We start from the raw sequence: 13,243 nt of genomic DNA on the forward strand, positions 1-13,243 counted from the left end.
CGCCGCCGCCGCCGCCGGCAGCGCAGGGAAAGGCAGCGGAGGCGGGGGCGGGACGGGCAGCGCTCTCAGCCTATGGCAGGCGCCGGCTGCCGCATAATGAGCCGGGAGGGCGGCCAATCAGAGGAGGGGATGGGAGGTGGGGGCGGGGCGAGCCGTCGGGGCAGCATCCCGCTCGCCCACCCTCGCCCCGGGGTTGCCCGCGGGCCCGTACGGGCTCGCGGGCAACCCCGGGGCGAGGGTGGGCGAGCGGGATGCTGCCATGCATCCGGCTCCGAAAGCCGATCATTTTCTCATCGAATGGTTCGGGTTGGAAGGGACCTTGAAGCCCACCCAGTGCCACCCCCTGCCCTGGGCAGGGACACCTCCCACCAGCCCAGGTTGCTCCAAGTCCCGTCCAACCTGGCCTTGAACCCCTCCAGGGATGGGGCAGCCACAGCTTCTCTGGGCAACCTGGGCCAGGGGCTCACCACCCTCACAGCCAAGAATTTCTTCACGATATCCCATCTAAATCTCCCCTCTTTCAGCTTAAAACCCTTCCCCCTCATCCCATGGCTCCCCTCCCTGCTCCAGAGTCCCTCCCCAGCTTTCCTGGAGCCCCTTTAGGGACTGGAAGGGGCTCCAAGGTCTCCCCGGAGCCTTCTCTTCTCCAGGGTGAACCCCCCCAGCTCTCTTGTCGTCCCCTTATCCTGGTTATTCAGGTTCTCCCCATGAATTGCCCCTCCTGGACAATACCTGCTATTTATGTAGTAGTGTAAAATATAGCAGCGACGTGCCATGTCCTTCCACCCCCTGGGTCTGCTGGTAGCCAAGAGGGTCCCATCTCGGTGTCGCTGTTACAGCGGGCAGCTTTGCCCCACCAGAAGCCCGTACCGAAGCTCACAGAGGAATCTGAGCCAGTGACTCAGAAGGATGAAGCCCGGTTCTCTCAGCTTATCTTCATAGCAGAGGTTCTCCAGCCGTCTGAGCATCTTCCCGGCCTCCTCTGAGCCCTCGTCCCCCCCTGCCCAGCGCATCGATCCAACATTATCAAGGCCCAATACATCATATTAAAGAAGGCTTCGCTCAGGTGTAAATTCTGCCCAACCAAAGTGCCTCCTGCAAAGCCGCTCCGGTTGCGCATCAGAATCGGGGTCTCCAGCATCTTCTAGCGCTGTAAAACCACAAAGAAAAGGACACTTGAGAGGATTTCAGTTAGAGACCGTGGCTGGGCCCTCAGACACTCTGGCTAACGCTTGCCAACGGGGATGTCTCTCCTCACCTCGGGTGAGCCCCGGATTCACACGGGGAGCAGCCCAGCTCCTGTCGGCCTCTGGCTGAGGCACCCCCTGTGCTGTCCATCCCCCAGGGCCCCCACTCAAGAATGTTAATCACACTCAGCTTTATCCCTAAACAAGATTTAATGACAAAATAGTAACTTAAATTGCTAGACTAAAGACGAGGGTTCAGAGGTCTATTTGCTGTACAGACACAAAAGAGAACCGTAAGACAAGATAATGCAATTCTGGATTATACCTGTCAATCCACATTTCCCTCGGCTCCTTTCGCGTCTCAGCTGGATTAGGAGGACGGCAACCCAACCTTCCCACCCGGCGGGCACATCCCCGGAGCGTTTACAGCTGCACACCCCAGTGCAATGGCCACGTCCCTCCTCTGGAGGCCACAGGACGGAGAGAGAAGTGACAAATCCCACGTCCTCCTGCCTGTCCCTGGCCAGGCGGGGGTTTCCCACTCCCCGTTCCCCCCACGGTTGCAGCTGCGGGTCGGGCACTGGGACATCACCGTGTCGGGGCCATCTCAGCCATTTCCTCCTCCTCCTCCCCGAAGTATTCAGATTTATCTATTCTTTTGACGTGTGTTGGCTTTTTGATGAGCCACACCTTCGGCAGCCCTGTATTTTCTGCAGTCCCTGCCTCTACAAATACCTGGTGAGACCTGTCACAGCCCACGTATCGGGAGGAACACGCAGAGACCAAACACAACACAACAGCCTGTGAAAGCCCCAAAGAGCGTTTGGCCCAGGAGACCCTTCCCACGACACCGTCAGCTCCGGGACCCTCCTTTCCAGGACCGGGTTGTGCCAGCGTTTTGCGAGGAGCCGGTGGGGATTTCGCACGCTCCGTAGAAATGCCTTAGTCTACATTCATCCAAAAAGAATGTAACTTAGCAGCTTCCATGCACGTGTGCAGCTTTTCCACCGTGTTGTTATTAGAAGCTGCAGAAAATTTCGTGCTGAATTAGCCTGCTTTCAGAGCACTGCTGCTGTAAGGGCACAGCCAGCTTTTGCCGGAACCTTTTATCTTTAACTTCTTTTCCCCACCCGGAAAATCTTTTCCCCACCCAGGGCCTTGACTTTCTCGTGTGTCAGAAGCGACAGCGTGATGCTGACTTCTTCATATACCAGATTTACAGCAATTCATGAAAAGTGTCGTGGAAAAGTGAATTGTTCCGATCATACTGGCTGCGGCGTGAGCATCCTGCAAAATAATCCCAAACGACAAACTAGGCTTTACGAACTAATTAAACCAGGCAGCTTGAAGAGGGGAAATAAGACCCTGAGAAGCGTGTGATTTCTCCAAAAGCTGCTCAGTGGGTTAACACAGAGCTAAGAGCTAAGTTTTGGGTGCTTGGGCCACCTCAAACCCAAACCCCCATCAGTACCAGCGCCACTGGTCCCCATCCCTCCCGGGACCAGCCATTTGCCAAGCGGATTTTGGGATGACGCAAGGAGACCTTTTGTGCCTCAGCTGGGGAGCCAAATAGCCAACAATTCCAAAGCGTTCCTCTGCTGTGAGCTCGAATGGATGGCACCGCTGGGCTCTCCGCGGCATGAAGGGTGATGCGAACCAAGCAGAGACGAGACGCAGTCGCAGGAGGAATCGCTTTCTAGTTTCCCTCCGCGTGCTGGCAAAGCCCTGCCAGCTGGCCCAGACTGGTTAATTGTGGAGAGAATTACAGAGGACACTTCCAGGCGATGCGTGAATCACGGCTGGGCAGCCACCGTGCCACGGGTGACACAGGCTGCCTCTCCTGCACCCAGATTTACTCACCTCTTTTGTGTTTTCTACAATTCCAACCAGGAAACCTGCTCCTTGCGCGCAGAGGTTGCTCCGTGGCACGTTCCTACGCCCATGAGGTAAGAGGAAAACCCTTCAGATGGAATAATTCTCCTTGTTCCTCACATCCACCAGCACCAGCCAGGATAACATCAACAAAATGTCACAGAAAGTTTGGTTTAAGCCCTTAATATATGTCAGCTGTAGCTTGTAAAAGTTGGATGGGCTTTTTAAGAAAAATAGCCCCAAGATAGGTTTTACTGTAATTGTATCTTCAGCAGTTGGACGTCAGGAGGTTTTTTTCCCTAGGAATGGCAAACGGGATCAGAAACAGCATGGGAGCAAAGGTGGGTCAGGAGGAGGGTTGAGACCTCTGAGTCTGAGCCCTCCCTGGAGCAGGGGAGGTGGGTTTTGACAAGTGGTTTGGGAACCAGCCATGGCTCTGTCCTCCAGAGCGAGCCACCGGCCTCCAGCCAGAGCCTGCACGTCTGCTCGGTGGCACAGGTCTCCTCCGTACCTGCTGCCACCTGGAGAGCAGGGCTCCAGCAGGGCTCACCCTCGGCTCTTGCGATTTAATGTCCCACACGCGGCAGTTGTGGCAGGAGCACAGTGTGTTGTGCCCCACTGATGAGGGCGACGGAGCAACGGGGGCTACATGGTGAGGAAACCGGGGTTGCTAAGAAATGGGCGCAAACAGAAACGCAAGACTGGGTTTGCTCCGTGCAGTTGCTGCAGAGACCTTTAATCATAATAGCTGCCGTCTCGCTAGCTGGTTAATCAATAAACTAATTGAGCTGCATCAGTACGGTCTCTGGATCCCATTTCTTGATGATCGATTCATTACAGAGCCGGCACTGGGAAGGTGCAGCTCCTGACAAGGGGACGTGGTGGCACTTACTGGGGCAGCGCTGAGACGGGCCCGAGGGTGCAAAACGCCCTTGTTAAACCAGGGCAGAAGGCAGAGAACCCAGCACACCTTCAAGCCAAGGTGACCAAACTCACCCAGCAAGGACGGAGCTGCGGGCTCACCCTGCCGGCACCCACCTTGGCTGACCCTTCCCAGGCCGCGTGCCCAGCAGCTGCAGCCATCTGCTTTCCAGCATCTTCTCCGTGTCTTGCCCAGTGCAGCATGTCCCAGTGCCGATCCCACCCTGTTGGTCTACTGCCGAGTTTCACCTTGTTGCTTTATCTCTTCCCAACTAGAAAATCCGTACGTCCTTTTGTACGTTATTTTCCTGCCACCAAACAGGCCGGTTCTGAAATGCTCGGCATCTTCTTTCTTTTTTCTGCGGCGTGAAGACTGGTGTGTCAGTGACAGGGCACACACGGCTCTTCCAACATCTGTGGGGGCCAGTCCTGCTGGGGCGATAAATAGGAGCAGGTACCCAAAATGAAGCCAGGGTGCTCTTGGTCCCAATCCAGACACGATGCCGTTTTTCCCGACATGGTCACTGTTCTGCTCGGAGAAAAGTCATTTACCTTTTCATGATGTTACTCAAGTGCCTGTTCATGGGGAAATAAACCATTCCAGAGTGTGTAAGCCTGGAGGGCTGTGGCACGCAGTGACCTGGCCAGAGAGGAGGTGACCAGCCACCACCACCTCCTTTTTGGGAATGCATAGCACCTAGCACACCGAGATGTAGGGCTTTGGTCCGGGGCTTTTGCATGCTATCACGTGTCCTCTTCTATACATATGTTCCTATAATGGTTTTTTGACCTTAATGTTCTTCTGCAGTGCTCTGAGATGTTCCTCAGCCATGGGTCCATGTCCCCAGCCCTTGTTCCCTTGCAGGGTCCCAGGAAGAGAGACCTTGTGTATTTTTATCCCACTTCATCCACCCTAAGAAGTCCTCGGTGCTGTCCCCTCTCATCCTCTCTGCCACACGTGCCCTTTGCCATGCTCCCTGTGGCCTGGTGGCCTGCGGCTCTTTCAGAGCAGAGGGGAGCTGAGGATTGCCCATGTCTAAACCTCACGTGTCAGCCATCAGCCCTCTCTCCTTTGGTACCGCAGCAGCTCCATCACCGCTCATGTCTGCTGAACTCCTATTAATGTCACGATAGATTGGGATTTTGTCCTGAAAAACATATGCGTTGGTATTGACCCGCGGAGGCACAGCTTGTGGTGGGTCAGGATGGCTGGACCAGCAGCCAGTGACCACCCCAGCTGCAAACAGCCAAATGGTGGGGCCGGGCCACCCTGGGGGTGAAAGGGAGTGGGGTGACAGCGGGGAGCATCACCAGGACTCAAAACAGGTCAGCTACTGGCAAGGAAAGTGCCCAGGGCTTCGTGCCATCCTTCCGCCCATAAGCCCAAGTGCCACATAGAGCCCTCCAGCCCTCAGATGTGGCTTCGTAACCACAGCAGCACCCAGGGACACCCCAGGGACATCGTCGCCTCTTGCAGCATTTTGCTGCCCGGTCCCGGGCGCGCTCCCGCCGGGGCAGCACCGCTGTGCAGATGTAAGAGGAGATCTTGTTTCTCTCAACCTGAAACCATTTCCTTTCCCCCACTGCCCTCCCTCCCTTCGCCCCCTAATACGTCCCCGGGGTTTTAATATCTATTTCTCCAAGTGCCACGGGCCAAATTTACTGCTCGCATAACTCCACCGACTTCAATGGAGAAGAGCGTTTAGGGTGCTCCAAGGAGGCATAAGTAGGAGTGATGTGATGGAATTGAGTAAAGGAAAATATAGTCTGACTGTCAAGAAGAGTTTCCTACCAGCGAAATCTATAGACTGTGGAAGTTTCCCATGGGAACAAGCAGAAACCAAGTTGCTGAAGTCATTTTAAAACAGCACAAGAGAATAGGAAATCAGCCCAGCGACTGGCCAGAAGGAAAGGCGAGATGACATAATGCTACTTCTCCTTCTCTAATTTCTGCGGCTGCGTTGCTTTGTCCATGGAATTATTTTCAGGCAACTGGATTTCTCCTTGGTTTTTGAGCGATACGACGGCCCTTGCTGCTTCTGAAGAGGTTTCAATTCCTCCGCTAAATTCTGTCCTGGATTACAGCAATACCCGCTACAGCCCCCATTCGTCCTCCTGTTACTCCTGCTGCTTCCAAACCTCTTCTGGGGTCTTTTTCCCTGACTTACCTGAGTCTTCGGCTCCAGTTCTGTCCTTACGGAGCTGTACAAAGCAAGTCAGCCTAATTTGGGAATAGTAGCAGGGCTCACGCAGGCCAACACAGAGGCGCGCCAGGCTACGGAAGCTTTTAGACACGGATCTGTAACTTACTGGCAAGCAGGAGATGGAAATCTTCCTGTCTTCAGGGATCCTTCGGGTAGATTCCTGGTGGATCACCTGCTGGAAAATCAGAAAGGCAATTAGCACTCGGTGAAACACGGCTTCCCCTGGTGACCTTGGGTTCTGGTAACTACTGCCTGCCTGCTTGGGGCTCGGTGTGTGACACCGGGTCCGCACACGCCGCGGACGTGCCCAGCCGCCACCCGCTGCCTTCTGCGATCTCTTGCCCATGGAACTCCCTACTGGATTTATGAATGACTTAACATTCGCTCGCCGTCTCAACATCAGCAACTTAAAGCTCCACTGCTAGCAACCTCCTACCTCGCGCGGTTCCCAGATAATTACAGATTAGAACCGGCTAATTTTTATTTTTGTAAAGCTGTCAGAGATCTGTGTTTGTTATTATTGTCTCCTAGGTTGCCAGTTGCATAAATACATATGTAAAACCCCCTTTGATCTCTAAGTATAATGACACAGATTTATCAAATGTTTGCCTTTTTCTGTCTCTTTGAAAAGGCTGATTTATGGAGTGCAGTCCCTACCTCCCTTCCTCTCTTGAAATATGAAGTGTTTGTGAGCAGCCAAGGTAATATTTAATATCCTGCCAAGAATCCTTTGCACTTCCTAACAAATGAACTACAACCTAACCAAATGGTTCACATCTGTTTAGCCTCTTCTCCTTTTTAACTAAACAAATTAGCATTAGAATACCTGGGAGGCGCACAAAGTCCCTTTCTAGATGACAGAACACAGACAATTATTAGCAAGGGGAGTAACTGTACTGAAAGGGGCAGGCAGGGACCCAGCAGATGTTTTCGCATCTCCTGGAGCGTCCATGAATGACCCGCGCCGCAGCGGACACGCTGCCACCGCCTTTTGAAGCGGGCGAGGAGTCCATTCACGGTCCCCTTCTGAATGAAATGAAAGGCAGCGGCCTCAGCTAGCGAAATGTTTCATTTAAAGCCCTTCCACGTCACTTTTGCTGGGGTTCCCCCCCCCCCCCACCCCATAATCGGCTAAAATAAAGAGCATCGCCCCACTCCTCCCCGCGCTTGGAGGTACTCCTCTGCTCAATGGGCAGATCTGGTTTTATTCCTGTTTTCAGCCATGGGTGCTCATCCCAAAAGCATCAAACCCCCCCGCCTCATTGCCCTTTCCCTCCGTGAAATAAGGTGTAACGGGTTATTTGGCTTTTCGGAGAATGGCGAGGCGCAAACCAACATCTGCGAAGTGTATTTTGGATTATTACAGACTTCCACAGTCTACACGCAGGCAATTAGACCCTCCAACCACGCGGGGCCTTTCAAGCACCCCTCTTCCCGCTGGAGTCCCAAACACCTTTTAATCAGAGGTTGGGGAGGTTTTGGGAGGGGATGGGGTAAGATGGGCTCTCTGTTGAGCCCCCGTCTCATCGCAATCGTCGCTGGAGGAGGGAGCCACACGAGACACGCCGTTTTATTAGGGCTAACACTTAGCCTTTGTTGTAAATGTTTTTGGAGAAGAAAACACTCAAAAGCCTCACAGAGATACTGCTATTAATATATCATCCTAATAACAAGTGATTAAAACCAACAACAGCGACTACAAAAATGCGGCTTTGTAGCACTGGACCGCATGGGACGCAGCAGGGAAAATCATTATGAACACACCAGCGGGGTGCAATTATAAATAAAAACAGCTCTGTAAAGGCTACAAAAGCAGCAATAATCAGTCCGGTCTGCGGTTTAGTAAGGGCGAAAGACATTTACGGAAGGTGCTATTTATTACCAGCGACAGGGACACCACTGGATTACGGGGTGCAACTTCAGGATAAGTCAACAGAGGGAGTTCCCTGCCATCGCGGCCGAGCCAGCCCCAGCCTGCGCATCCCTGCGAGTGGCCTGGATGCCTGTCTGTCCATCCGTCCGTCCGTCCAGCATGGCCTTCCCGCAGTCCCCACCGTCAGCAAAGCCCGGGAAGGGATGGCAACGCTGGAACAGGTTCGTTCGCTCCGAGCTGCGGCGTCAGACAGTGGCTTTGGCGCTGGGCAGGGCTGTAAGGACAGTCCCCGGCCAGGCTGAGCCCTGCAGGTGGTTCCTACAGTTCTGCTCCTTCCAGCATGAGGGATCCTGGCCTCACCCACGGGCAGCTCCGGGATGTCCTCGCGGAGCCGTCCGTGCAGCAATCCCAGCCAGGCTGCTCCCGTGCGGAGTGCGGGATGCAGCGCAAGATGCTGGGTGACCCCTGGGGACCAGCACTGCCGGGCAGCAGAGCAGCAGCGCGGAGCACAGACCCCTTCCCGTCCCCAAACGGAGGCATTTGTCACCTATCGGCAAATCCCAGAGGCAGTGCCGGGCTGGCCGAGGTGTCCCTCGGGATGGGGACAGACCCATACCTCGTGCAGTGCCGTGAATGAGGAGCACGGCGCAGAGCCGCTGCGGGGCCGCGTGCCCGAGGATGCTTCCATTGCGCTCGTCCCACTGCTCATTAGTGAAGTGAGGAGGGTTAATTAGCCCCAGCCCTGACACATAGCCAGCTCCTGCCCGTCCTCGTTCCTGCTGAAAGCCAAGTGCACGTAACAAGCAGACGGTGGCCCTAAGGGGCATCAGACGGGGCAGAGAGGATCGAAATAATATTCCCCTTTCTGCCGCTGGGGAACTCCGCGGCACCAGCATCCTTCTTCCCCTCGTCGTGCCTCAGTTTCCCTCCCGCGCTGGCTGGGAGCCGTTGGGACAGCCAAGGGACAGCGTGTGGGTCACCCAGCCCTTCGGCTGCTCTGTGGCACGAGTATCGCTACGAACCTCCGAGTTCAGCTGATAAACCCAGGCTGTTCCCTTCCCCGGTTTGGACGTCGTCCAGCAGCTCCCCTGGAAGCACGGCGGAAATGCCTTAATCACCTCGTTTGTATCTCTGTTTCAAGTTTAATTTGATACAGTGCCTCCTTCTCCCCGGCCAAAAAAAAAAAAAAAAAAAAAAGAAGAAAAAAAAAGAAATATAAAAAAAATCCCAAACATCTCCCAGCTTTTCTCGGCTGCGCAAATCTTCATCTTTTTCCTTGCTCAGAAAGCAAAAGACGAGTCCCCGTGCCAGCATCTTCCTCGTGAATGAGCTTCGCTGCCCCGTGCCCGTCGGCATCTGGGCAGCCAGTCCCCCAGCATCGGGAGGAGAGGGTCGGTGGTGGACCCTCTGTCCCACCCCAGCACCACGGTCTGGTCTCCATCCCACCCCACCCGCAGGGACCCCTCCTGCCCTCTTCCCCCTTCTTGCTTTTCGGAGGAGGGAGACGGGCGAGATGTCCCTGCTGGTCCCAGTTAGGGACAGGCCGGTCCGTCTGGGAGACCGGAGCCCTTCTGTTTCCAATCGCGCAGGGCAATTCCCCAGATCTGTGTTTCTGGTTAAGAAAAGACAGTCCGGCTACAGCTGCAGTTTAGACGGGTACAAGCGATATATTTTATAGCACATATTTCATGAAGAAAAAAAGAAAGTATCAAAGGGAAGCTGTAGTTACAATAGAAAGTGTTAAAAAGGGGAGCGGGGGACAGAAAGGACCTTGCCATGTGTCTTGGACAGCAAAAGTCGGGGGAAAAAACCTCGACCACCAAACTGCCCCACTGGCCTCTGGGGCCACGCGTGGCTGAGATCCATCGGGTACCGCACGCTGCCGCGCTCAGCCGGCAGGACTGAGGCCAGGATCCTACAAAAATGGTAACACAGGTGTGAATTTAGGGCATTTTTTCCAGCTCTGGAGGGAGAGCACGGCATCCTCCTTTCCAGGCATCTCTTTTCAGCCCTTGTGGCCCCTTTAGGGACCGTGGCAGCATCTCCCCGCCAGCTCCCCAGTACGGTCTGTGCCCACCAGGCTCAGAGCATCTCTTCGGAGGCGTCAGCAGCAACGCTCAGACAAGAACGGGAAGCAGTAACCTTGCAGGGACATGGGGAAACGTGCGGTACCTTCCCAGAATGGAGAAATGCACCAACCCGAACCCGCTCGCGCCCGCTGTCAAACCCTCAGTTCTCGCGCCAAGGCCTGGAGGTGCCAGAACTGGTTAGGGAGCGGTAGGAAAAACGTCTCCGCATTGTGGGAAAACAGCTTGTTTCGCCAACCTGGTTCTGTGAAACAGTTGAACTGCGCCTTTTTGAAACACTGGAAACTAAACCCCAGCCCCAGGCGCTGACCCGGGCTGGAAAATCTTCAGCGCAAACAGTTAAAAGTCTGGAAGCAGCAAAGTGGAGGTGACGGGAAGCGTACGAGGCAGGGCCGAGGACAGAGATTCCTGCCGGCTCTTTTAAACACACGCACTTCTGATGGCGGTCTAAATGGCTTTGGGACACCGCACGCACGCTGTGCTCTCAAAAGACCTCCTTTTCTTTGGGTCAAGGAGAATGGGATCGTTCTGGGGCTGAGAACTGCCTTTCGGAGGAGCGGGCATCCTTGCGACACGGCAACCCAGACCAACGCAAGCTCTAACAGAGCACAGGATCCCTCTCGCGTTCAAGAAACACTGCAAGCTCCATTGGCAGAAGGGTTCGGAAGGCAGCTCCAAAGCTTGCTGAACTTTGTGTCAAAGCCCTAATATTCCGTAGTACATTCCATTTCAGAGGCCGCTAAAAAACATCCATGGAACCACGCAGTAAATCCCAGTCCGAGGGTCTCCTGAAGGAGGGTCCTCACCAGTGACACTCCTGACCTCCTCGCTTGTCATCTCTGACTCCAAATTAACAACATGCTGTTTGGGAGATGACAAACATTGGAACCAGACTCTGACTTTGGCAGGGCCAAAGGGCACAGACCGAGGGGCGAGAAGCCCTGCCCCGCAGGACTGACCTTCTCCATGACTGGGAGGAGGAACAGCAGCACCAAGAGGCAAACGACCGACCCAAGGCCGCCCCACCAGCGTGGTGGCATCCTGCATCCCAGGAGCCCTGGCTGGGGACGGCTTTTTGCCTGCTTAAGAAATACCACCACTACAAATGCCATCAGGAACATCTTGCAACGGAGCTTCTAGGATTACCACCTCCAGCAGAGCTGCTTGGTAGGAAAACAGCGCTGATATTTCTGTTTTAACAGCAAAGTGTTCTGTAGACAGCCTGTATTTCCAAGGAAAGGGGAATATCTAATCGCCTCTGGAGGGCAAGCAGGACAACACGCCTTCTATCTGTAACGATAACGATTTCTAATCGTATCACTCTGTTTCCACTCCTGCTCTGGTGGGATCGTCGGAACTGAAAAGGACGTGTGTGTTTTGTATAAGCCTTGAAATGCCGCGGCCCGGCGGAGTGGGAAACGCCGCTGGAGCCCGGGGAGTGTGAATGTGTTACTCTGCTGGGGCAGATTATATCGGAGATTGAGACGGGAAGCGAGAAAAAAAACCAACCCAGTGGGGGAAAGGAGAGGGGAAAAGAGCTGTGTGTGCCGGGGTTGGGTTTCCTCACCCCCGCCGGGACACAGCACAGAGCCCCCCCGCCTGCCGGGCTCGCTGGGACGCCCGTCACGCCGAGGTACCGCGGGGGGGGTCACGGTGGAGCCGGGGGGTCCTCGTCAACACAAGAGCTTGGCGCGATTCAGAGGCTCAGCTGTGGGCTCTCCTGCGAGGAAAGGCTTCCGCCAAGATGAAGCGATTCGGTGAAGGTCAAAGGAGAGACGCGGGGCGGAATCTAATCATTAGCCATCGCCTGCTTTCCAGGGCCGTACAGAATAACGGGTACGGGACTGACGAAAACACGAGCTGTTTACTCGTCCAACAAGGAGAAATATCATCATCCCTGTTTTACAGATGGAGCGCATTCCTTCGACGCAGATCTGGAAAGAATGAAGATCCCCTGAGCCTTAGGGCTACTGTTTTATCCACAAAACCACACAAAAGGTTTAAAGTCCAAACAGACTAAAACCAGCTTTGTCCTTCTGAGTCACTGGCTCAGATTCCTCTGTGAGCTTCGGTACGGGCTTCTGGTGGGGGAAAGCTGCCCGCTGTAACAGCGACACCGAGATGGGACCCTCTCGGCTACCAGCAGACCCTGGGGGTGGAGGGACGTGGCACGTCGCTGCTATATTTTACACTACTACATAAATAGCAGGGGCAATTGTCCAGGAGGGGCAATTCATGGGGAGAACCTGAATAACCAGGATAAGGGGACGACAAGAGAGTTGGGGGTGTTCAGCCTGGAGAAGAGAAGGCTCCGGGGAGACCTTCCAGCCCCTTCCAGTCCCTAAAGGGGCTCCAGGAAAGCTGGGGAGGGACTCTGGATCAGGGAGGGGAGCCATGGGACGAGGGGGAAGGGTTTTAAGCTGAAAGAGGGGAGATTTAGATGAGATCTCAGGAAGAAATTGTTTGCTGTGAGGGTGGTGAGCCCCTGGCCCAGGCTGCCCAGAGAAGCTGTGGCTGCCCCATCCCTGGAGGGGTTCAAGGCCAGGTTGGACGGGGCTTGGAGCAACCTGGGCTGGTGGGAGGTGTCCCTGCCCAGGGCAGGGGGTGGCACTGGGTGGGCTTTACGGTCCCTTCCAACCCGAATCATTCTATGACTCTATGACAAACAACCTATATTCAAGTTCTCCAAACGGGACAAGGCAAAAAACATTGCAATTGTACACAGGATTCAGGTTCAGATTCCAGCCTGACGCTGGCACAGCCCAGGACTGAGATGCAGGAACTCCAGGCACTGCCCCAGGTGTGCAAAGCGGCCACCGCCAGACACTCTCATGCTCCTCAACTGCCTCCTTCCCTGCAGAATTTAGGCAGCAAGAAATATCAGCAGTGCTGGCGCGGGGATGGCTGACATTAATCCTCCACGTAGGGTCACAGGGACCACAAACACCTACAGACGGTTCAGTATTTTTTTCATTTCCATAGTGGCACCAGCACTGTTGAAAAGGACACCTGAGAGCAGATACTGTACTACCCATCGGTAACCAAGATTTCAGTTTGGCAATGTTTTTATTTTCAAAGCACACGCGACAGCAAAAATTC

Source organism: Rissa tridactyla, chromosome 15, assembly GCF_028500815.1.
Source record: "Rissa tridactyla isolate bRisTri1 chromosome 15, bRisTri1.patW.cur.20221130, whole genome shotgun sequence".
Taxonomy (NCBI): Eukaryota; Metazoa; Chordata; class Aves; order Charadriiformes; family Laridae; genus Rissa; species Rissa tridactyla.